The 26,061-nt window shown below is 37.0% G+C and overlaps 1 long non-coding RNA gene across 3 annotated transcripts; it reads right to left on the reverse strand.

Annotated features, from left to right (window-relative positions):
- Positions 1–6,578: 6,578 nt before the first annotated feature.
- LOC136229119 (uncharacterized) lies at positions 6,579–14,698 on the reverse strand. Of its 3 annotated transcripts, none has more exons than XR_010688978.1 (6): positions 14,070–14,698; positions 13,621–13,684; positions 13,250–13,448; positions 12,960–13,170; positions 9,152–9,327; positions 6,579–7,452 (listed from the first exon to the last, which is right to left on the reverse strand). It is a non-coding gene; the product is annotated as an uncharacterized lncRNA (long non-coding RNA). The 3 variants fall into 3 exon arrangements; XR_010688979.1 differs by lacking the exon at positions 6,579–7,452 and having other exon boundaries at positions 8,285–9,184; positions 9,260–9,327; XR_010688977.1 differs by lacking the exon at positions 6,579–7,452 and having other exon boundaries at positions 8,285–9,327.
- Positions 14,699–26,061: the final 11,363 nt, after the last annotated feature.

Consider the following 26,061-nt stretch of genomic DNA (forward strand, 5'->3'; position numbering starts at 1 on the left):
GTTTCAGCATAAGACGTCGTGAGACATGTTGAATCAGCCATTGCAGTCTTTCCAGATCGTCGTAATAAAAAAACAACTGTTGGCTTACATCGTGAATTCAAGAAAGCAGGAACCAGGGAGAAAGAAAGTGAGATATGCAGATCGAGCAAAAGTAAGGAGGTTTTTTCTACCACGTTAGCGTTTTATAGACCTAAATAATGAATCTTTGAATTAAAAAAACTAGTAGAAACGGGTATATAATATTGTAAATTATTATTTTTCATTTAATTATTCTAGCAAGGTTTATTCGTGCATTGGTCATATGGCATATGATTGTAAAAGAAACGGGAAACCGACGGGTACGGAACGGGCAAAAGAACCTGTCAAGAAGAAAGCGGACTCTGGGAAACAGGCGATGGTTGTCTCGCATATTGAGGCTAGCTCTGTTCAAGCTCCAATTGATCAAGTCATGACTTCCGCTGGCATAGTGGATGTGAATGTAGAAGTTGTATCAGTTCAGCGGCCTGCTGTTTTGAATATTGGCGTTGGTTCCGCTTCAGCACCAACTGATCAAGTCATGGTTTCAACCGGCATAGAAGCTGTGAATGTGAATGGGGAAGACTTATCAGTTCAGCGGTCTGCTCAATTGGAGGAGCCTTTGCTTGACGATCTAAGCGAGGAGGAAATCTCGCGGGATGAATCCCCGGGTAATGACAATATAACTTCTGCTATCAGTGCTTCCTCTACTCCGGGGCCAGGAGGTCAGCAGCTTTCATGGGCCGAGCAGGCTGAGCTTGAGGAGAATTCATGGCAAACAATAACCCGGCAACCGAGGAAGACTAAATCAGCAAATGGCACTTCAGGGATTCCAGCAACTCGCACCAAACGAGTAAGCAAACCCCCTAACCGCTTTAAATGACCATTCTCTTTTGGAATTGTAGGGGAATCCATAATCTGGAGACCCAAAGATACTTATACAACTTGTGTCAAAAACACAAACCAGATTTTTTTGTCGTTCATGTTTTTGCAATTTTTCTAATTTTCTAGATGTTTTAATTTTTAGGTGTACAAAATATATTTTTTTAAAGAAGGTAGACATAATATTTATTTTTATTTTCTAAATATTCTAAAATTATTATAAAATTACAAAATATAGTTTAAATATCCAAAAATTATGAAAAATGTTTTTAAAATTTCAGAAATTTTGGTAAAACTTAAATCGAGAAAAATATGGTTTTATACGTACGTCAATATTTATTAATTATTTATAATAATTATAAAATTAATTCGAGTTTCGTGCATTGCTCCATTTTCTAAAAGTCAGCTAAAGTGCAAACCTTGAAAAATAAAATTAAAATTGTAAAATGGAATAAAATATCATACATTGATATAATATATCCCGAATTTCAACAAGTTTGATTTATCATCGGTGGCCATATGTTTCTTGATTTGTGTGATTGTTTTAGCTTGATAAAGTTATTATCAGAGATTTTGACCCGAGACGATGAACTTTGAAACAATATAGTTTCAGGTTAAAATGCAAAAGTTGATACAATAGTTTATTTGGGTCGAATTTCTCACCATAAAGCAAGATCAATATGTTGAAGAATTTCATCCAGGCATACTAAGACGCTTGATAATTTCATGATGGTTTGAAAGTCAGAATCATTATGAACGAGTCATAAGTAGAAGTATGAAATTAGTAGAAATCCTCTGTCCCAACCTTTCTATCCATTTTCATGTGCCCCTGTAATTTTTTAACATCTGTAAGTTTCAGTAAACAATTAACTCCTTAAACACTATTAACGTTTGTTAACAATTTGAATTAAAACCTTCGTTAATTTATTAGCTTTTATCTTTTCCTCTAGTTAAACTATTTACCTGCTTTGATGAGGGCATCTTGTCCTCAAACATGACGACGAACCTGGGTATTAAACATGAGGCACGAGAGGAATCAACGGAGGCCAACAAGAGCAACATCGCTAAAACAGATACGCGGGGCGTGCCCAAAAGCACGCGGAATGCGGGTAGCAGTGTCGAGTGAGAGTCACCTTAGGAAGACAAGTACGCGGGGCGTACGCCTCGGACATCACGCGTAGAGCCCACCCCACATGACCATCAAGTTCAGGAGCCTAACTACGCGGAGCGTGACCCCGAAGGTGCCACGCGTATATCGTCCCCTTCAGAGCCTCAAGCCCAGGAGTCGAGTTACGCGGGGCGTAGTCCGGAAGACGCCACACGTAAGGAGCATCAACAAGCGTCCCCAAGCTCAGGGACTCACACACGCAGGGCGTAAGCCCAGGTACGCGGGGCGTATTGCAGTGGAGATTACTTCCCCGCCAAGTTCTCAACATGAAAGGGGGACCATTTCACTTATGTTAATTACTACTTTGCCATTACCTTTTATTTACTGAACTACCATTATTCCCTAGCTTCCCCATTTTACCCCTATTGTTATGCTTTACTAGGAAACCCTACTCAAGGGCTTTTAGTACTTCTTCATATGTTTGGAGGGGGTATTTAAGCCTCTCTTTTTGTAAGGATTTGGAACTTTTGATAATATTGAATTGAAAAGCCTCCATTGGAGCACCAAGGTTCATCCTTGTGAGTTTACTCAACCTTCTAGTTAAGCTAGAGAAGTTTGTAATCTTTGTTGGTTTACGATTAAAACCATCACCGACTTCAATCTACATCAGTTGGTATCAGAGCCGAGTCGTTTTCGTTTCAGGAGACTTCTTCTCGGAAATGGTTCAACCACGTATCATCATCGTTTCTCCTTCTATCAAATTTTCCAGTTGATTCCAACTCCATAAGTGTGATACAAAAAGCCTAGAATTTATGGAAGATGAAAATTACGTGTCATTAAACTCAAGCAACTCAAGCAGTGAATCAAAATCGATAAAGATACTTTAGAAGACAACATCGGTATATTTTACATTATAATTGATTGATAAAGTTTTTGTTCAAAACTTGTGTTCACTAGGTTTCTAAAATTAGTTATATCTTACAAAACTTGTTCAAGGATTACATAGTGAATTAAATTGATAAAGTTTTTGGGAAGGAAACTATATCTACATATTTTTTGTTTTTGATTTCAGATTTTTACTTCTTCTATTTTTTTTTCTTTTGTGTATTTTACCTTGCATTGACATATCCTTTTACATGTTTTTCTGTTTCGAAATATTTTGTAATTGTTCATATTGTTGCTATACAATGGAGCCATGGATATACATAGTTAATTGTATTTTTTTTTTACTTAATTTTTTTTTCCAAATTGATTTAAAACTTTTGAATATATAGTTTTTTTTCTAGAAAGGAGAGAGTTTTAAATTATTACTCTACGGCTTATTTAGAGATGATAAGAAGATTGTTGACAAATCAGTTAAGAATCTTAATTTCTATGTATCACATAAAGGCATTGGCGGAGCTAGGAATTCACATCTAGGAAGGCTAATTTTTCAAAGGCCAGCCCTGATGGGTTGAGAACTTTTTTTAGTCTCCAGCACAGAAAACTTGGTCGTTTGGTGTGTTGGTTAAAACATTTGAAAGTGCCATGTGAAAAAGTAAACACATTTAATTTTCTATAGATTAAACATTAATTTTTTAAAAATTATATATTTTTTTAATTGTTAGTTATAGTTTATATTTATAATGGTCCTGATTTTTGATGGAATCTTTTATTGTTTAAAATGCTAAATTGCACGTAATTGTTGGCGATATTTTTGAAATATCCCAATTTTCAACCTTGATACGCGAGTGTGGGGATTAAAAATGGTAAAAATAATGCGGACGTGCCAGAGAAACTAGTTCTCAAAGGGTAAAATAGTAATTGAATAAAGTAAATAAATAAAATGCGCCTAAATTACTTGAATTCTAAACGAAAAGCGATTGACAACCGTTACAAGGACTGAAAATAAAAACAACGGTCTTGAACCCCGACGTTACTTGACAGGTCGGTCGGAAAAACAATTTTTAAGATAAGTACCAAAAATGAAAGCAATAAAACAACACAAAGATATAAATTTTTTAATTTTCTTTTATATTTTTATTGATTTTATAAATATTTTTCAATGTTTTTTGTATTACAAATAATAATAAAGCATGAAAATTACAACTTAAAAAGAAATAATAACTTTTTCTACCAAAAAAAAAGAAATAATAACTTTAAAGCTAGAGATGTAAATAAGTCACAAAAACAAAAATGTACGGGATAAAATAAAATTAAACCGATCTCTTTGATGTCGTTGGGATGCGTGAAATTGAGGATTGGAACTCTGGAAAATCGGCTCGGGGGCTGTTGCGTTGTCCGGGTAATTCTGGGCGAATTCAGAGCAATTCGTAGATTTCAGGAACTTGACCAGCAATTTATCACCAAGTCAGTAGCAATTCTGGGACTAAAATGATGTTTTTGTGGGACTTTCAGGCTCGATTTCGGGAGCTGTAGAGGTTGGATTGGAGCGAAACGAAGACTAATATTTAAACTTAGTGTGCAAGGGAAGGGTCTGGAACTGGAATTCTAGAAAAACGTTGAGTAATGGAGTCGGAATAAATTATTGAAAACGGAGCTGAAAGAATAGTTGTTTGATGGTTGAAAAACCAAAAGCTTGATTTTGTTTCGTGGATGTTACTTTAAGAGCAATTTTGAAGGCTATAGGATGTCTTTTTTTACGAAATAAAAATTGAGAATTCGATAATTGATGTCAATAAAAAGAGTAAAATTAATGTGGGATAAGATGATCGACTAACGAACTCGAAATAAAATTTGGAAAACGGCTCACCAGAAAAGTTGTTTGATGAGTTTTTCAATGATGAAAAACTCAAAAGCTTGTTTCTGAGTCTTTTTAATTGATTGAGATCAATAAAAAGTTTGTAAACATGATTTGGAATAGATGTGTAAACTAATAATGCCTCGAAAATGGGGTTTCGGTGATCTCGGTTTCACAAAAAATGCTTGAAGCTTTGAAGAATATAACAATAGTGAAATTTGATTTAGACTAAGAGAGCTTGAATCGAGAATTGGGTAATGATCTTACTGACTTAACTAAGAGATTGCAAAAAACGATTTGAGAATCGATTGATTAAACTAAGAGAATTTCGGATTTGAAGTTTCTCAAAATTGAAATCTTTGTTGAAGAACTTGAGATTGAAGAATGAATTCTGGAAATTGAGAGTTTGCTTAAACTAATTAAATGCTAAATGATGATTTCTAAGAACCTAAAGATTGATAAAATGGCCGATTTTGGCAAGAAATTTGATAGACAAATTGGTTTGGTCCGTGTTTGATTGATTTTTGAATGGAGATTGGAATGAAAGAGTTGAGCTCTATTTATAGGATATTGAGCAACAAATCCCATGTTAGTGGCCCTTAAATTTCCCACCCATGATCTCATTACCTTCCCATAAGTTGAAGAAAGAAAATTGTTGAGTTGGGAGTTGGAAAAATGGAGGTAATGCCGTGAAATACGTTCCTCAAATAGGTAGACATGTTCAAACCCATTTTTCAGCACTACTTCTCTTTGAAAAATTCTACCGGCTTCGTTTTAGCTCCATTTTTTACATTCCAGAAAGCTAAAATCCCGAAATTTCTGAAAAAATAATAACTGTTTGATATCTTGCTGTTTCGGGGTCCGTTTTCATCGTCGAAGTTGCTGGACGGGTTAACTGAAAAAATTGTGCAAATTTGCCCCTGATTTTTATTATTTCCTTTTCTTTTCTTTTTATTTATGTTTTCTTTTTTTTATAATGATCTTTTGATATTATTTTCTATTTTTTATCATATTTTTATTTTGTTGAGAGATGTACTTAATTAAATAAAAAACTATAAAGTAAAATTATAATATATGTTAAAAATATAAAAATTAAATTATCCCAACAGTAATAATATAATTATGGAAAATTTAAATTAGAGTTTAACCCTTTTATATATTATGTTATATATTATGTTGAAATGTGTTTTAACATTTTTTTTTCGAAAAATTAGTACCTATATAAACATATATATAAGAATCAGTATATATATAAACATTTTTGTTTAAAATCCTAAATGGTCCATATAACCTATTTCAATAATTAAGGCCCATATAACATCATCTCTCTACGCCTAGCCCATTGGACTGCGCACAACATCTTGAGAAGGAGATGTTAAGGTTTCTTTTTCATTTTCCGTTAAGGAGAAAGAATGGGGTGCTAACTTTTTTCAAGGGAAAATTAGACAGAAATTTATATTTTAAAAACTATTTACAATTATATCAAATCATAATTTTAAATTATGTCAAACTAATAAAATCACTACTTTTAATCTATTTTAAGAACTAGAGTTTATAAATTAGAGGTCTAGAATATATTGTCTATGGTTTGGAATTTATGAATTGAAATTTATAATTTTTAAATTGGAGTGTAAAATCATAATATATAGAAAATAATTACTTAATCAAAATTAAATTTGACGATATGACTTAGTTATAATTTTGTATTTAATTATGATATTAATGTAATTGACCATTATTTCATATATTATTATATTTATGGAATAATACCCATTTTAATTTTAAATTATCAAAATCATCAATCACGTCCATGAAATAAGTAAAAAGGCTTAATACATCATTTGCCCCTTGAACACGTCCATTAGACCATGTGAAAGGCAACCCCGTGTTTTCCACCTCGGTCAACTCCGCAGAACCAATGAAGTCCTTGAATTCCCTGCAGCTTCTAGGAGAGGGCGGTCTTCCAGTTTTCTCATGCGCGCCTTTAACTGCATTAAAGTCCCCAATCACCATTCGATTCACATTATCCTTCATCTCAGCAATTGATTCCCAAAGCAAACGACGCCTCCCTGCATTGTTATTCCCATAAACAAATGATAAATGAAAAGTCTGAGATCCCAAACCGTAGCTCAATGTGACGTGTTGCTCGTGGATTAGAATGGTTTGACAATGGTTGTTGAATCCCATCTTACAGAAAAGCCATATAGAGTTGTTATTATTCCTGCAAAGAAATTGAAGGCCCAGAGATCTCCAGTAGCTATCAGAAATTCTGTCAAACTCTACCATTGGCTCTGAAAGACATACCAAATCTGGTCTATTAGTGTTACATAAAAGCTTCAGCGCCCTTTGGGTACCCGCGTTCTGGATCCCCCTACAATTCCAGTATAGGCAGTTCATGTAGAAGAGCTACCTGATCGTACACGACCCTTCAGCCTGGATTCAGCAGATTTAGCTTTTGATTTTTTCCTGGAGGGAATCCACTGGCTCCCTTCAGCCGCATACTCAACACTGTTTCTTCCTTTAGATCTAAGCAAATGCTTATTCCATTCAAGAGACTCAGAAAGAAAGTTTACCTCCATTTCAGCAGTATTTATGTCAGATCCCCCAGCCTGATCGACCGATCGCTGCTCTTCATCATGAAATGATGGAATGAATTCAGCTTTACCTTCTAGAACCTCTTTTCCCTTACGCTGTAAGTTGTGGACATCTAATTTTGGTGAAAAGACGTTATTAATTTCATCTGTCTTTGACTTTATAAAGAAAATTATAGTTTGAATTAAGGTTTGTACAGTTTTTCTATATTACACATCCAAAACTGCTTTAAAACAATGAAAAAAATACTAACTTTGAATGTAGGTGAAAAGAATAACACTCTGTTAACCGAGTTTTATGTTCAAATTTGATTTTTTTGGCCATCAAGGACTTAATGGGACCAAAAATAAATAACAAACGCTTAATGTATCCATTTTAATTTTAAATTATCAAAATCATCAATCACGTCCATGAAATAAGTAAAAAGGCTTAATACATCATTTGCCCCTTGAACACTAGTATTAATACTAGTTATGCTTTAAATGGTCCAAATAATTTACATCTTAGACTTCAAAAGGGCCCAATTGTTTTTTTTTTAATATAGGTTAAGAGTTAATTTAAAAAATTGTGAAAGATCTTTTTGATTTTGGATAAATATAAGTATATTTAGTGAACGTAATAATACATACTATATAATTATTAATGAAATAATAATTTTGTTGATTAAAATGGTCCTTATCTTTTATTTCGCCAAAGGCTCATAAATTATGAGGACCGGATCTGTGTACACTAAAGTAGGAGGTCACCTATAATATCATACATATTAGTGAGATAAAATGAAGATTGTACACCCAAATGTGAAATGAGGCAAATGTTATACACCATTAATGAAATTTACCCCTATTTATTGGAAGCTTAATTTCTCATGTATGTTTAGGTGGAAGCTGATGGTTTTAGAGGCAGGGTTTGGCACTTAAATTGACAATATTTAAAAAGTTAACTCAATCTAAAAAAATAATAAATTTTAGATATTATAAGAACCGATTGTATTCCATTAATCTCGCTCTGTATTCAGAAACCTCTATATATACTGCTACCTTTTACTTGTGAGCCTCATCTGTATTCTACACACAAACTCTTCCTTTTTTCTATTCCTTTAGCTTTCACTTCTCTTCTCTTTGTTACTCTATTTTTGGATCAAGGAGGCTCTCCTTTCTTTCATGGATTCAATCTACCTTGGACGATTCATGTCCCAATCCTTAGCTTGGTAGAAGAGGTCTCCTTTCTCTCGCAATCCCTACTTGGAGGAAGCTGAGCAACTTTCCACTCCTGGTTTTGTTGCTCGAACTACTGCTTTCTTTGAATCTCTCTACCAGAAGAGAGCTTCCAAGCAACCGAATGCTTGTATTCCTGAGGAAGAATTAGCTGATACTAATGTTCCTCAAACTGAAACCACACTTTCTACCATTCCTCAAGAACAAATGGCACTAGAAACTGAAATCACATTTCATAGCATTCCTGAAGAGGAAGAACAGGAAGAGGTGGCTCTAGAGAAGAACATCATACCCTTGCCAATTAATAAAAGGCAGATGACTTCATCATCCGCTCAAAGTAGAGCTTCCAAAATCCCAAAGTCAAAGAGTAAGATTTTGGTAGGGGACTTGATCAACACCAAGAAGCTAACCTCAAAATCTGCTCTATCTAGAGAGTAAGAACTTGCTATTTGACTTTTATCTCTCTTCATATTTTACCATAACTCTCAAATGCTTATCCTCATGTTTATTTCTCTAACATCATTTACCAAATCATTCTATTTTTTTTGTATAGCAGCCGCACTAAATCAAATGGAAGCAAAGCAAAATCACCAACTATACCTGCTCCTTTCTTCTTTAGGACCGAAGAAAGAGCTGCAAAACGCATAGAGGCAAGGTTAGAAACTCGCTTTCAGCTTCCTCCTTCAGTCAATGGGGAGCGAATCATACCGAAAGCCAAAAAAATTCTGCCATGGAGATGACAAAGCAGCTAAAATACCAGTTACTTCCATTGCTGCCTAACAGAGGAAAAACAAAAAATGAAAACTAACATTGTTACAAATTGAAGTTATATACAGTCCTAAAAGCCAAAGGATCATCAATGTAATTAATCTGTTCATATTGATTCTAACTCTAAATATATATTTAGCATATAGTGTCTACTGGAATTTACTTACAAAATTTGGAATGTAACATTGTTAAGTTTGACTGATAGTAAGACCAAAAATAAATTTTAATATTATATTTGATACTAACATTATGATTTTCCAAAGTATAAATATCAGGTGAATTAGCATATTAACTCAATGTCTTAACTGCAAATGAACATCATGTCTAGTATTAGTAAGTTAAAAAATTAACCTACCAATTAAATGCATATAGACAGCAGGATCCTGTAAAGGTTGTCCAAAATCTTTAGACAGTATAATTGGTGTGAAAATAGGTTTGGAAGCATGTAAGCTAACATCTGCTAAAAGTTCCAATTCGAGAAATAGTAATACCATAAACAATTCTTGCACCAAAACCTTTAATTTTAAAATTCTGCATATAATGCTTTAATGTAATCAAATTCTAAAATAATAGTTACTGTCAAAATAAAATACTGTGATCAACATGCAATAACATAATTGTTATTTAAGACCTTCACAATGTTGTATAAAAAGAGAATGGATAGATCATCATATTCTTTGGCAACTGACCATTTTGCGATTCCGGGGCTGGCGCAGTCTGTGGTTAGAAGCAGACTCGAGTTACATGATTGACGCTTTAAACATGTTTCTTGGAGGTCACATAGTTTTCTTCTTTGTCTCTTTTTGTTAAGCAAAATGAAATGAGAAGATAGTAGAGTTGTAAAAGCGTTGGCTCGACATGGTCTCTCAGCTACTGAGTCCTTTTTCACAAATAATTATAGGGATAGGATTGATTAAATTTTTATATTATATGTGGGAATCCAATCCAAACATATTATGTAAGCACAACTCTCATCTTCCACTCTTAAAAGGGCAAGTTCTAGCCAACAACTATGGCAAGGGTCTTGACATAGGTATCAATAATCTCATCTCTGAGAGTAGTACCTTTCAAATTCTTTACAACCACAAGCATTTCAGGAATTTGGTTCCAGCAATATAAGACACACTTAGGGGGAAGAAGTGAGGAAGTCCAGGTTTGAGTGGCAAAGAAGCGTGAAAAAAAGAACCCCGAAGGATGCGGAGTTGACATCACAGGATAGGGGACGGAGAGCACCAAAAATGCATATAGCCATAGAGACTTTGGCTTTTAGCTATGGTAAATTGAGAGAAATAAATGGTCTTATACAATGATTGTTCAACTTCTTTTTAATACCTGCACCTTATATTACCCCCATTTCTGAAAGGATGTCTTTCTAAGAAATGCTTTTATTTCAAGCACAGCAAAAGCATGTTTATTACTTTACTACCATGCCTAGGTTGCACTAACTTGGAACCAGTATCACTTCTGAATGCATCACACCTAAATTATAAATTAACTTCCTAATTACCATCAAACTTAATTAGAATCTATGGTGATATTATAAAAAAGCAACTTTCCAATGTTACAAAATGCTAACAATTGGAAAACAAATATGTTTTCGAGATGAACAGAGCTCTTGAGATTTAATTATCTAAAAGCAGGGTGAAGCCCCAAGCTAATGTAGAAAATAGTAATCTCAGAGGTCTTAATGCTGATTCCTGAACAAAACTACACTATGTTACCATTTTTCTAGCTCATCTCTCTTTTACCAATCTCATTCAATTTATTTCCAAGTTAATTGGGTTGCCATGAAATTTACACATAAATTTTGGGATGGACTAGGGCAGCCACGGATTCCAGATTCATTAGCAAGAGCTCTTCCTATAGTTAGGGTTATAGTTTTTAATAGGTCTGGATCATCAATAATATCTTTCTCCAAACCCTAAACAATTTCTTTTTACTACTTTCACCTCATGATTTAAGAAATTGAATAATTCCATAGTTAATTATTTTGTTCATGGCTTCTTAGTCTTAATCATTAACAAAAAAATACTTGGATGAATAGATAGTTGTATTGAATTACTTGGAAGGCATATCAATAAGAATTTCTAGCAGTTGGACCAAAAATCAAGAGAGGAGAGACATCAAAATGCATCAAAAACTGGAGAAAACATCTAGAGTGCACATGGGTCGGAGCTAGAAAGGAACAAAAGGCTTGAAAGCCTAATTGCAAGACGCAGAGCTAGAAAACTATACAAAGCTCAAGAAAAAACATGTTGTTGAGATCTAAAAAACTACACAATACCAGTTATGTTGTTGAGATCTAATAACATAAACATTTTGTCTCAGATGACATGCAATTGCTCGGGCAAAGACGCTCAAGAAAAAACAAAGGAGATGCTCAAAGTTCACCTATCAAGATACTATTGGGATGCTAAAATTGTCATAGCCCTAGCTGCTTTCGCTGTCAACTATGGCGAATTCCGCCTACTCACTCAGTTTGACAACCCAATTGCCAAGCATGTTGCACTTGTCAAAAGATTACAGGGAATCATTAAAACTCCATCTTCCTATGACAAATTATTTGCAGGAAATAATGTGCTTATTGAGGCTACTTTGACACTCACTCGATGTGTTCTCCAATTTACCAAGTATTTCGGAACCAGTAATCCTAAACTCTCAACGTCCACTCTTCAAACTGTGTCTAAAGCAGCTTTTTATGCTATCCAAAGTGTTTTCATTTGTTCCACTCATATTTCTAGCCTTGGATTGGAAACCCAGTGAGTAATTTAAGTAATTAATCCCTTTTCATTTACTTAATAACCTATATGCTTGCTTGGCTTAATTAATAGTTCCTTTCCAGGGCTCAAATTGATGTAACTGTAACAGTATCTACACTGTTCAAAAACAAGAGCAAGAACAAGATTGCTATCCTCAAGGCCTTGTTTGGTGATGTGAAGTCACCACTTATAGTTGTCCGCAACAGGTGAGCTGGGAACACTGAGAAAGCAAAAAAGTGTTGCTTTTCGTATGTAGCTATTACCCTGGCATTGAGAAAGAGATTAAGGATCTTGCTGATGTTTACATTGAACACCAAGACACAATTGACTATCAACTGGTTTGGTTCCCAATTAATATTACTAATGAAAACCATTTCACTACATTGAAATCTCTAATGCCTTGGTGCACTATAAGAGACATGTCTGTTCTAAGAGGAGGAGCTTATAAATACATTGAGAAGATTTGGAAGAAATTTCAAAAGAAACCCATTCTTTTGCCTCTGGGAATTGAAGGACTTGAGGAATCTCACTATACCATTGCACGGAAGCTTAACATTTTCCTTTTTTCTAATTCACTATTCAATATACTAATGCATTGAAATGGAAAAAATACTAAAGAGCAAAAGCTAGTTAGAGAGACCCAACTGCTCAAACTCAAGTAATTTCAATCAATTCAACATCAAACAACGAGTCCACTGCACCAAACAGAAATTGCATTTCATCAAAGAAAAACACAGCACAGCACTAGCAAATCAAGCAATTTCTACTCTCATAAGGTGAAATTCCAGCTACATTTCATCCACATTATTACTAATAAAAGCTCAAACTAAGAACACAACAAAAATCAAAAACCTCAAAAGAAGAAAATAAGTGAATCTCACCAACAAATTAGAGCAGTTTGAGTATATCTTTGAAAAACACACTTATTTGGCTCGCCTTATCAAATCGACTTGTTCTATTCTTGCCTTCTGCTCTTCGTTCCAATCTTGCTCCAGTCTACTCTATATGCGAATCGAATCTGAGAGGAAATCTAGTACGAAACAGTCAAAATCACGAATCGCGAATGTTCAAGCTTGCATCAAAATCGCGAATCTGATAGGAAGACATTTGTGAAGAGGTCAGATCGTAATGTCTCGAAGTCAAAACGCGGTGAAGAGATTAAGTGAATAACCTGATTGCTTAGTCATGCGCTTTACACTATCATTTAATATTAAAGCACTTTGAGGCAGTTTTTACTTCGGCCACAACAAAAGAGGACCAAAAGGCCATTGGGGGCAGTAAACCAAAGTGCTGCTATAAAAAGGCCACTAAAGCCCTTTAGTAAGACAATGGCATTATTGCTTGCAACGATCAAGTCGACCATATGCGTGCTGCAAATTATGCAAAATACAAACTACTTAGCGTTTCCAGCATCACAAAGAACAAGGGCTTAAGCAAGATTAAGAATGAATTCAATTATGTTTTAAGTAGACCATTATCCACTACTATAACCTTATACCACCAAGAAAAACAAGAAAAATTCAATACAGGAGTAGAAATTACCTGTAGCCCCTTCATTGTCGTACCATGAGACGGGCTTCACAAAATTGTCATTCAAATGCTTCACCTACAAAATTCAGATAACCAATTGAATAATCATTTGCAGGAATTCTACAACAGAAATGCTAGTACTCTCCCCACAACCATAGCAAGAAAGAGTCGAAGAAGGTTTAAAATAGGTTAACCAAATCCTAAACTCAAAAAGAACTAGGTTGAAACCAAATGTATCAGTTCCTGAAGGTTTAAAATAGGTTAACCAAATCGGAAAATTAATACATAATGAATTATCTTAATATGAGCAGAATAAGTTCCTGAAGGTTTAATATTTCCTGCAATTAAGATATCGTATGAGAAACTACCGAATTTCTACAAGGTTTATTCGTGCATTGGTCATATGGCATATGATTGTAAAAGAAACGGGAAACCGACGGGTACGGAACGGGCAAAAGAACCTGTCAAGAAGAAAGCGGACTCTGGGAAACAGGCGATGGTTGTCTCGCATATTGAGGCTAGCTCTGTTCAAGCTCCAATTGATCAAGTCATGACTTCCGCTGGCATAGTGGATGTGAATGTAGAAGTTGTATCAGTTCAGCGGCCTGCTGTTTTGAATATTGGCGTTGGTTCCGCTTCAGCACCAACTGATCAAGTCATGGTTTCAACCGGCATAGAAGCTGTGAATGTGAATGGGGAAGACTTATCAGTTCAGCGGTCTGCTCAATTGGAGGAGCCTTTGCTTGACGATCTAAGCGAGGAGGAAATCTCGCGGGATGAATCCCCGGGTAATGACAATATAACTTCTGCTATCAGTGCTTCCTCTACTCCGGGGCCAGGAGGTCAGCAGCTTTCATGGGCCGAGCAGGCTGAGCTTGAGGAGAATTCATGGCAAACAATAACCCGGCAACCGAGGAAGACTAAATCAGCAAATGGCACTTCAGGGATTCCAGCAACTCGCACCAAACGAGTAAGCAAACCCCCTAACCGCTTTAAATGACCATTCTCTTTTGGAATTGTAGGGGAATCCATAATCTGGAGACCCAAAGATACTTATACAACTTGTGTCAAAAACACAAACCAGATTTTTTTGTCGTTCATGTTTTTGCAATTTTTCTAATTTTCTAGATGTTTTAATTTTTAGGTGTACAAAATATATTTTTTTAAAGAAGGTAGACATAATATTTATTTTTATTTTCTAAATATTCTAAAATTATTATAAAATTACAAAATATAGTTTAAATACCCAAAAATTATGAAAAATGTTTTTAAAATTTCAGAAATTTTGGTAAAACTTAAATCGAGAAAAATATGGTTTTATACGTACGTCAATATTTATTAATTATTTATAATAATTATAAAATTAATTCGAGTTTCGTGCATTGCTCCATTTTCTAAAAGTCAGCTAAAGTGCAAACCTTGAAAAATAAAATTAAAATTGTAAAATGGAATAAAATATCATACATTGATATAATATATCCCGAATTTCAACAAGTTTGATTTATCGTCGGTGGCCACATGTTTCTTGATTTGTGTGATTGTTTTAGCTTGATAAAGTTATTATCAGAGATTTTGACCCGAGACGACGAACTTTGAAACAATATAGTTTCAGGTTAAAATGCAAAAGTTGATACAATAGTTTATTTGGGTCGAATTTCTCACCATAAAGCAAGATCAATATGTTGAAGAATTTCATCCAGGCATACTAAGACGCTTGATAATTTCATGATGGTTTGAAAGTCAGAATCATTATGAACGAGTCATAAGTAGAAGTATGAAATTAGTAGAAATCCTCTGTCCCAACCTTTCTATCCATTTGCATGTACCCCTGTAATTTTTTGACATCTGTAAGTTTCAGTAAACAATTAACTCCTTAAACACTATTAAAGTTTGTTAACAATTTGAATTAAAACCCTCGTTAATTTATTAGCTTTTATCTTTTCCTCTAGTTAAACTATTTACCTGCTTTGATGAGGGCATCTTGTCCTCAAACATGACGACGAACCCGGGTATTAAACATGAGGCACGAGAGGAACCAACGGAGGCCAACAAGAGCAACATCGCTAAAACAGATACGCGGGGCGTGCCCAAAAGCACGCGGAACGCGGGTAGCAGTGTCGAGCGAGAGTCACCTCAGGAAGACAAGTACGCGGGGCGTACGCCTCGGACATCACGCGTAGAGCCCACCCCACATGACCATCAAGTTCAGGAGCCTAACTACGCGGAGCGTGACCCCGAAGGTGCCACGCGTATATCGTCCCCTTCAGAGCCTCAAGCCCAGGAGTCGAGTTACGCGGGGCGTAGTCCGGAAGACGCCACACGTAAGGAGCATCAACAAGCGTCCCCAAGCTCAGGGACTCACACACGCAGGGCGTAAGCCCAGGTACGCGGGGCGTATTGCACTGGAGATTACTTCCCCTCCAAGTTCTCAACATGAAAGGGGGACCATTTCACTTATGTTAATTACTACTTTGCCATTACCTTTTATTTACTGAACTACCATTATTCCCTAGCTTCCCCATTTTACCCCTATTGTTATGCTTTACTAGAAAACCCTACTCAAGGGCTTTTAGTACTTCTTCATATGTTTGGAGGGGGTATTTAAGCCTCTCTTTTTGTAAGGATTTGGAACTTTTGATAATATTGAATTGAAAAGCCTCCATTGGAGCACCAAGGTTCATCCTTGTGAGTTTACTCAACCTTCTAGTTAAGCTAGAGAAGTTTGTAATCTTTGTTGGTTTACGATTAAAACCATCACCGACTTCAATCTACATCAGTTGGTATCAGAGCCGAGTCGTTTTCGTTTCAGGAGACTTCTTCTCGGAAATGGTTCAACCACGTATCATCATCGTTTCTCCTTCTATCAAATTTCCCAGTTGATTCCAACTCCATAAGTGTGATACAAAAAGCCTAGAATTTATGGAAGGTGAAAATTACGTGTCATTAAACTCAAGCAGTGAATCAAAATCGATAAAGATACTTTAGAAGACAACATCGGTATATTTTACATTATAATTGATTGATAAAGTTTTTGTTCAAAACTTGTGTTCTCTAGGTTTCTAAAATTAGTTATATCTTACAAAACTTGTTCAAGGATTACATAGTGAATTAAATTGATAAAGTTTTTGGGAAGGAAACTATATCTACATATTTTTTGTTTTTGATTTCAGATTTTTACTTCTTCTATTTTTTTTTTCTTTTGTGTATTTTACCTTGCATTGACATATCCTTTTACATGTTTTTCTGTTTCGAAATATTTTGTAATTGTTCATATTGTTGCTATACAATGGAGCCATGGATATACATAGTTAATTGTATTTTTTTTTTTACTTAATTTTTTTTTCCAAATTGATTTAAAACTTTTGAATATATAGTTTTTTTTCTAGAAAGGAGAGAGTTTTAAATTATTACTCTACGGCTTATTTAGAGATGATAAGAAGATTGTTGACAAATCAGTTAAGAATCTTAATTTCTATGTATCACATAAAGGCATTGGCGGAGCTAGGAATTCACATCTAGGAAGGCTAATTTTTCAAACTGGATCAGTAAAGAAAGTCGCAGGCCTAGGGATAACTGTACCAGAGCGGGCGAATCCACCTGATTACTTCATTGACATTTTAGAAGGAATAGTAAAAACCAAGCTCAGGGGGTCATGAACTATACAAACAGTTTCCAATTAGATGGATGCTTCAAAGTGCTGAGGGATTAGGAGCATCAACAAGTGATTCGCCTGCTACCCCGAGAATCTCAATCTTTTGCTGGAGAGTTTTGGCAGGATATGAAGACTCATGTTGAAGTCAAGAAAGATAAACTTAATAGCAATTTTTCTAATTCAGCTCATTCAACTCCCGGAATCATTTACCAATACAAATACTTTCTAGGGAGGTATGTCTGATCTTTGCTCTTTTCTATTCATATGACCTTTGGCAAACAACGTCTACGAGAATCAATCTATGGACACATACACATACACTGCCATTGCAGTTTGTAAGTTATAATCAATCTATTAATTCTAGTATAAAACTGCATACCTCATGCAGTAGCTATGAGCAGCTTGGCTTACTTTCTAGCAAAGGATACCGTGGGACTAGAAGATATATAACTCAACTAACAATAACATGGATGCAAGTCCCAATAACTCGAAATCTAAGCCGAGTTCTTAACAAATCGATGACAAATATGCAATAAAAGTACTGCAAAAGGGTTTATAATCAATGGCGCTAAAAGATGATTAAGGTAAAAGGATACTATCAAGAGATGATGTGTGCTGCCTATAGTTGCCAGAATGTCTTAGTTTTGTTTTTTTTGAAAATGAAAAGGATTCATTTAATAGGAATGTATAGTTGGTACTTGCTCTCTTCTTATAGCGAGCTTCAAAGAAAGCTTTCTTTTCAGCAACAGAACCAGGCTTAGAAATTTGTTTAGCTTCTTCTACGTAGCGATTGTGGAAAAAACTTGACCACTTTCCCCAGTCTAAAGATTCTGACATAAATCTTCCAAAAGTGACTGATTCGGTAAGGGCCCGAAAAGTCAGGTCACCCTGTAAATAGAATAGGTCGCTAATAGAATCAACAAAACCTAGAAACCGTAAAGATGTATGTATGATTAATCAATAAGCTATTGTTATACTATAGCTCAATCAATCAAGTTTCCTATAATCAAATTTTTAAGAACTGCAATCAAACCAAACCAAACCAAGGGCTGCAAAGAATCAAGAACAAGAACTAATAATAATTTCCCCAACCATTAAACCCTAACAGATGAATTAAACCCTAACGGATGAATTGAACCCTAACAGATGAATTAAACCCTAACAGATGAATTAAACCCTAACGGATGAATTGAAATTGAAAATAGAAACACACCTGTTTCGTTTCAGCATAAGACCTCGTGACACATGTTGAATCAGCCATTGCGGTCTTTTCAGACCGTCGTAATAAAAAAAACAACTGTTGGCTTAGATCGTGAATTCAAGAAAGCAGGAACCAGGGAGAAAGAAAGTGAGATATGCAGATCGAACAAAAGTAAGGAGGTTTTTTCTACCAACGTTAGCGTTTTATAGACCTAAATAATATTGTAAATTATTATTTTTCATTTAATTATTCTAGTATTGTTCCTTGAAAATTTTAGAAAGAAAATACCAATAGAGAGGGCTAACGTAAAATAATTTAAAAATATTTTAATAAAAATTTATAGAATTTTTTTTATTATAACTCATAGTAAAATAAATCCATAAGTTCAATGTACAATTTTCAGTACATTATAACATAAAAGCCAATGTCACATTTTTACCAAGTCTCAATCTTATACATTATAACTAAGTATATATTTTTAGCCACATTTTATCTTTATGAGAAACTTATTCGAAGAAACCAAGAATTATATTTTTTAAATGACTATTTAAACAAATTTCAGATACTTGAACCTACTTCTTTTACTTTATTTTCTATTTTACATACTCGGTACTAAAATCAGAATTAACAGAAAAAATATTTATGTTCCGTCCTACCACACATCAAGCATCAAAAGCAAGTTGGAATGTCTTTTTTGATCAATCGATAGGATGGGTTGCCCCCGCCCCTAAACCTGCAACCCCCGGCCAGTTTTTCCCGTCGTCGTCGCCCCTTTCCCGGCATTGCGATGGGTTCAGTGATTCCACAGGAGGATTTCATCGGAATTAGAGTCCTCTTCAATCCAAAACTGAGGTTTGCGGATTCCGTTCAACGGCCGCCGCCGCCGCCTTCTAACTCTCAGTCATTCTCGTCGATTCTGAAAAAAGACATTCCAGAGGTGGCTCCTTCTTCAGCCAAGGTTAGTAATATCGGGGGTATTCGCTCTGTTAAGATATCGCAAGATGCCTATAATAGAAGAATTGAACTATGTAAGTACTCATTAATTGGTAGATTGGTTCTGGCTAAGGGCGACCCGCCTTGGAAAGTTAATGAATTGAAGAAAAAACTCACTTTGGTATGGGGTATTACGACCCCGTGGAGATTGATCTCAATTGGGAAAGGCTATTTTAATGTGTTCTTAACATCGCAGGCTGCCAAAGATTTTGTCCTAAGCAAGGGGATCGTTGCTGTGAGGTCGGGTTCCTTTCGTCTACAGGCGTGGGTCCCAGACTTTGACCCTTACGCGGAGAGGGCAACAACAGCATATGTTTGGGTGCATCTATATTCCCTTCCCTGGGAGTACTGGGATACACAGATTCTGTCTGACATTGCACAAGGAATTGGTCATCTGATGCGATTTGATCATGCAACTCTGGAAGGGGAATTTGGACACTTTGCTTGTATGTTAATAGAAGTCGATCTGGCCACTGAGCTTCCGGTTCAGTTGGGTATCGAGAGGGATGGGAAACAGCTGTGGATTGATGTTCAGTATGAGAAACTACCGAATTTCTGCAAGGTTTATTCATGCATTGGTCATATGGCATATGATTGTAAAAGAAACAGGAAACCGATGGGTACGGAACGGGCAAAAGAACCTGTCAAGAAGAAAGCGGACTCTGGGAAACCGGCGATGGTTGTCTCGCATATTGAGACTAGCTCTGTTCAAGCTCCAATTGATCAAGTCATGACTTCCGCTGGCATAGTGGATGTGAATGCAGAAGTTATATCAGTTCAGCGGCCTGCTGTTTTGAATATTGGCGTTGGTTCCGCTTCAGCACCAACTAATCAAGTCATGGTTTCAGCCGGCATAGAAGATGTGAATGTGAATGGGGAAGACTTATCAGTTCAGCGGCCTGCTCAATTCTGCCTTTGCTTGACGATCTGAGCGAGGAGGAAATCTCGCGGGATGAATCCTCGGGTAATGACAACATAACTTCTGCTATCAGTGCTTCCTTTACTCCGGGGCCAGGAGGTCAGCAGCTTTCATGGGCCGAGCAGGCTGAGCTTGAGGAGAGTTCATGGCAAACAATAACCCGGCAACCGAGGAAGACTAAATCAGCAAATGGCACTTCAGGGATTCCAGCAACTCGCACCAAGCGAGTAAGCAAACCCCCTAACCGCTTTAAATGACCATTCTCTTTTGGAATTGTAGGGGAATCCATAATCTGGAGACCCAAAGATACTTATACAACTTGTGTCAAAAACACAAACCAGATTTTCTATGCATAGCAGAGCCGATGGTGGATCGGAATACTATTTTTAGCTCCTTTTGGGGGAGTCTTGGGATGACCTTCGTGTCAGCCAATCGAAGGGACCGTGAAACATTGTGGGTTTTTCAATCCTTAAATATTACCTCTTCAGTTATTGTTACTCATGATCAGTTCGTCTTGATTCATAGCTCACTTCGGAACTCCAATCAGTACATTTGCTTCGTTTATGCGAGTGTCTGGGCGAATAGAAGAGTTAGCTTGTTTGAGGAAATTTCAACTCTCAGAAACATATATCAAGGTCATTGGATTGCAATTGGTGACTTTAATGCAATCACAGGCGCGCATGAAAAAACAGGCAGGCCCCCGGCTAACAGACCTTGTAGAGAGTTCCGCTCCTTTATTGAAAGGGATCTTTGGGTGGATGTGGAGGTCACAGGTCCGATGTACACTTGGTGCAATGATCGTCAGGGAGCTGCCAGAGTTTGCAGTAGGCTTGACAGGGTATTGGTTTCAGAATCACTAGGAGATAACTGGAATTGTTACAGCACTATTTTATCCAGGTTGCATTCTGATCATCATCCAGTTCTCCTCTCGCTTGAACAGTCTAATCCAAAGATCTCGCATTTCCGTTTCCAGAAAATGTGGACGTTACACTCGGGTTTCCACACTTTGATTCAGGATTTTTGGACGGGCCCTCATCCCAACCTAAGTCCCATGCACCTTGTGAGTCACAAATTGAAAGGGCTAAGACCAATCCTTAGGAATTGGAACAAGCAGGTCTTTGGTGATTTAGACCGAAATATTGAGGAGAGTGAGCTTTCTCTTCATCAAATTCAAATTGCTATTGCTTCCTCATACACGGATGAGCTTCGCAATAAGGAAGTTCAAGCGCAGGCGGAGCTAGAACGACACTTAGTGCAAAAAGAGGTGTATCTAAAAGAGAAGAGCCGGATCCGCTGGCTTGAGGTTGGAGATAGGAACAGCTCCTTCTTTAACCGCGCGGCTACTGTCAGGAAAGGCAAGCAGGGGATCTCTACTATGGAAGTGGATGGAATCTTGACGTCTGACCCAGAGGTAATCGCTTCCCATGTCACATCTTATTTTGAAAACATATTCACCAACCCTCTGGGCCCGATGGATCTGTCTGGGATTTCTGATCTCATTCCGCCTATGATTACGGTGGAAGAGAACGACATGCTTCTGCGGAAAACGGAAGCTGCTGAAATTTATCAAACGGTAATGGAGATGGATCCCTCAAGCGCGCCTAGTCCGGATGGGTTTACAGGTCAGTTTTTCCAATCTTGTTGGAAGATTATTGGACTGGATATTTGTAACATGATTTGGTGGTTCTTCGATAGCGGTTTGATTACAACTGGTCTAAACTCTAGCATTATGACGTTAATCCCAAAGGTTGAGGGTGCAATCCGAATCGATTAGTACAGACCAATTGTAATGAGCATTTTCTGTTATAAACTTATTGCCAAGATCATTGCTGACAGACTTGCTCCCGTGGCCAGCCATATTGTTACACAAAACTAATTTGGCTTCGTTAAGGGTAGGAATATCCATCACTGTATTGCTCTTGCCTCGGAAGGAGTCAACAGTATTAATAAGAAATGTTTTGGGGGGATCGTGGCTCTTAAAATTGATATCAGGAAAGCCTTTGATACGCTTGATTGGAATTTTCTGTTTCAGGTGCTGGACTCGTTCGGTTTCTCTCTAAAATTTCGGGATTACCTTTTGAACATGTTTTCGTCCGCAAGAATTTCGATCCTGACACCACAGGGAGTTGCTGGTTACTTCCCATGCTCTAGAGGGGTTCGACAGGGTGACCCTCTCTCCCCGATTCTATTTGGCATTGCGGAGGACTACTTAAGTCGTCTTATCTCACATGCGGCCTCAATTGGTTTGATATCACCTATGCGGTATACTCGCTCTAGTGATTTCCCAACACATCTCCTTTTATGCGGATGATGTCATAGTCTTCTGTAAAGCTTCAATTCCAAACGCAGAGGCTATTAAGAATATTTTCAATCAGTACGGGTCGATCTCAGGTCAGTGTGTAAATTGGGATAAATCGGAATCTTATTTTGGGGATTCTGTCTCTGCTGTCAGAAGAACTCGCCTAACCAGAATCACTGGGGTTCGTTTCGAAAGTGTTCCGTTTAACTACCTGGGGGTCCTCTCTTCAAGGGTATGCCTAAAAAACATCTGCTAAGCGCTGTCTGTGATAGAATTTCTGGGAAATTCGCTAAGTGGAAAGGCTCCTTATTGTCGATGGCGGGTCGACTGGCGTTAGTAAATTCACTAATTACGAGCTTGCTTACCCACTCCTTTGCCGTCTATAAATGGCCTAAAAGCTTGTTAAATCGCCTTAGGACGCATATCCGAAACTTCATTTGGAATGGGAACGTGTTTGAAAAGAAATTGATAACGGTCCCGTAGGCTATCTGTGTCAAGCCGGTTTCGACAGGGGGTCTCGGAATTAAGGACTTGAACAGGTTTAATTTGGCAATATGTGGGAAGCTAGCTTGGGGGATTATAACAGGAGAATCAACTTGGCTCTCTTTGATGCTGTCTCGTTTTTTTGATCCCGCCGGGCTCCCTCGAAAGCATCTCTCCAGCTCGTCTATCTGGACCTCAATACGACCAGCCTACCTGCAACTGCGACAGAACTGCATTTGGTTCCCAGGCTACCATTCGAGCTTAAATTTTTGGTCGGGGAACTGGTTAAGACCCACCGTTGCGGAACGGCTGAATTGGTCAATATCGGATCAGCGGCATCGTCTTTAGAAGGTTGCGGATTACAGATTAGAGGCGGGTGGAATCTTCCTCCTTTACCAGATGATATTAGACAAGATATCCAAGGGATCAGGTTGGATACTGAGATGACTGATAGGTGCGTCTGGATGCCCGCGGTCAATGGAGAATTCTCCTCTAAACTATTCTATCAGTGGATGGGCTCTGAGCATCCTCCGGGGAGAGTTTATAAATTCTTGTGGCGGGATTATATAACTCCGGCGCATTCTTTTGTGTGTTGGAGATCCTTCTACAATTCGCTCCCGACTCACTGGAATCTTAGAAGGCGTGGTCTTTGTATAGTATCGTGGTGATGTCTTTGTCAGGAGGAAGCAGAATGTCTGAACCATCTGATACTCCACTGTAAGTTTGCAAAAGTGATATGGTCAAGTATTTCGGCTCTATTTGGGAGACGGGTACCGGATAGTGACACGATTGAGAGCCGGCTCTGCTGGGCAGCCTCTCAGCGGTTCAGCTCGTAAATTCATGCCCTGTGGAATAGTGTTGTAATTCATGTAATTTGGTCTATATGGGTTATTCGGAACGATTGCATTTTTAATGACAAACCGCCAGACATACACAGAGCTCTCCGTCTCATTTGGACCAACACACGACGGAGGGATCATTTTCAGAAGGGTAACATTTGGAACTCGACCATGGAGCTGGAAATCCTCACCAACTTGGGCCTTACACCTCGCATTTCCAAATCTCCGAAGATTTTGCCTGTTCGCTAGTTGCCTCCGTCTGCTGGATGGGTGAAGGCGAACACCAGCGCATCGGTACTGAACGGTGCAGCTGGCTGCAGTGGAATATTTCGGAACAACGACGGGCGCTGTCTTGGAGCTTTCTCCTTCCCGACTACGGACGGACTTGTTCATGTCGCGGAGCTGCGAGCTGCTCTTTTTGCTATCAGTAAAGCACACAGTCGTGACTGGTATTCGATTTGGCTGGAATCGGACTCCACCTATATCGTTAGTTGCTTAAGGAAGAACGACTTTGCTATTCCTTGGTGTCTTCGGTGGGAATGGGAGGAGTGTAAGAGGAACATGGCTACAATGAGGATCGTTATCACACATTTGTTCCGGGAAGGTAATCAGGTTGCAGATGCCTTGGCTAATTATGCTCGGTCCTCTTCCGGGATCACTTGGTGGGATTCGCCCCCTACATTTTGTCGTAGCTTATTAGCTTTTAATTTTTCTGGTCAGGCAACATTTCGTTTCACCTGATTGAACTCTCATATATTATTCATTCTTTATTTCATTTATTCATTCGGTTTCTGTGAGGGGTCCTTCAGGGGTGCCAACATAGTTGGGATGTCTGAAATCCTCTTACAGTCCTCCGCCTTTAACCAAAAAAAAAAAGGTGGAATATTGCCATCGTATAATCCATAATTCATCTTATACAATATTTTCATTCTCTATTATATTTCAAAGCAAAATATATGAAACTTGGTAATTTATTACTAAGAAAAGAAAACAACTATTTCACTTAAGAAAAAAAATATCTTAGATCAAGAAAGGTTAGCAGAAGAGTAGTTCAAAAATCATACATTGGAAAGACACCATTTTATCGAAAGGCTTCTGAGATATATCCCTCATCTTGGGAAGAACTGTAGCAAGTTCACTATCTTTAGGTGCAGATGGCTAACGAAGTTGAGATTACAAAATAAATGAAAAATAAAATTACTTATGGGTTCCATGAATTTCATGTAAGGAATTGGGACTTGAAAATAAAGTTGTGGAGACTAACTATCAATGCCCAGCAAGAATTGTCAAGAAAATACATAATTTCTTCCATAGGTTCCATGTTCTTCAAGCTGTCGATTAAATTATAGAATAAACTGTAAGTAGAAACCATAATAAAATATAATATAAAAATGGAAAATAATTCGAAAATTATGATTCAATGACACCTTAACATTAAGTATACTTTATATATAGTGATAGAATCCTTTTATTGAAACTCCATGGATCCTCAAAGGGCAGTGTTAGATACATACCATCTCTCCTTATGTCTTTCCTTCTTCAAATTTTGCAGCAAACATGTAAGAATAAGTACATGTATAGCCTGTAAATCTTTGCTACTGTCCACATCGTTAAACCTTACCATATAAGAATTGGTTAGATGTGTTTATTGGCTCAATTTAAACAGTAATAAGGTACTAATAATGTGAGAATAGGTTACAAAATGAGAGAATAAAAAATATATAAGCTTTGATTAGAGGCGCTTTTTGGCTCAAATTAAAGAGTGAAAAGTACTAATAATATGAGAATGGGTTACAAAATGGAAGAGTAAATAAAAAGACAATAAAAATATTTATAATATATAACTATATATGGTTCCAAAATTATAGAATTATCACCTCATACTCAATTTGCTGATCTTGCTTGACAAAGGTTTCTATGGAAATTGGAGAGAAAGGATCCCTGAATTTGAAATTCTTTTTTTTTTAATTCTAATTGATGAAAAAAGTTTCTCTATTAGCTCATGATCTTATATACGTCAAGAGCTATATAGCCCCATACTCCGTCCTTATCCCGGTTACAACTCTA

Source organism: Euphorbia lathyris, chromosome 5 (assembly GCF_963576675.1).
Source record: "Euphorbia lathyris chromosome 5, ddEupLath1.1, whole genome shotgun sequence".
Classification (NCBI taxonomy): domain Eukaryota; kingdom Viridiplantae; phylum Streptophyta; class Magnoliopsida; order Malpighiales; family Euphorbiaceae; genus Euphorbia; species Euphorbia lathyris.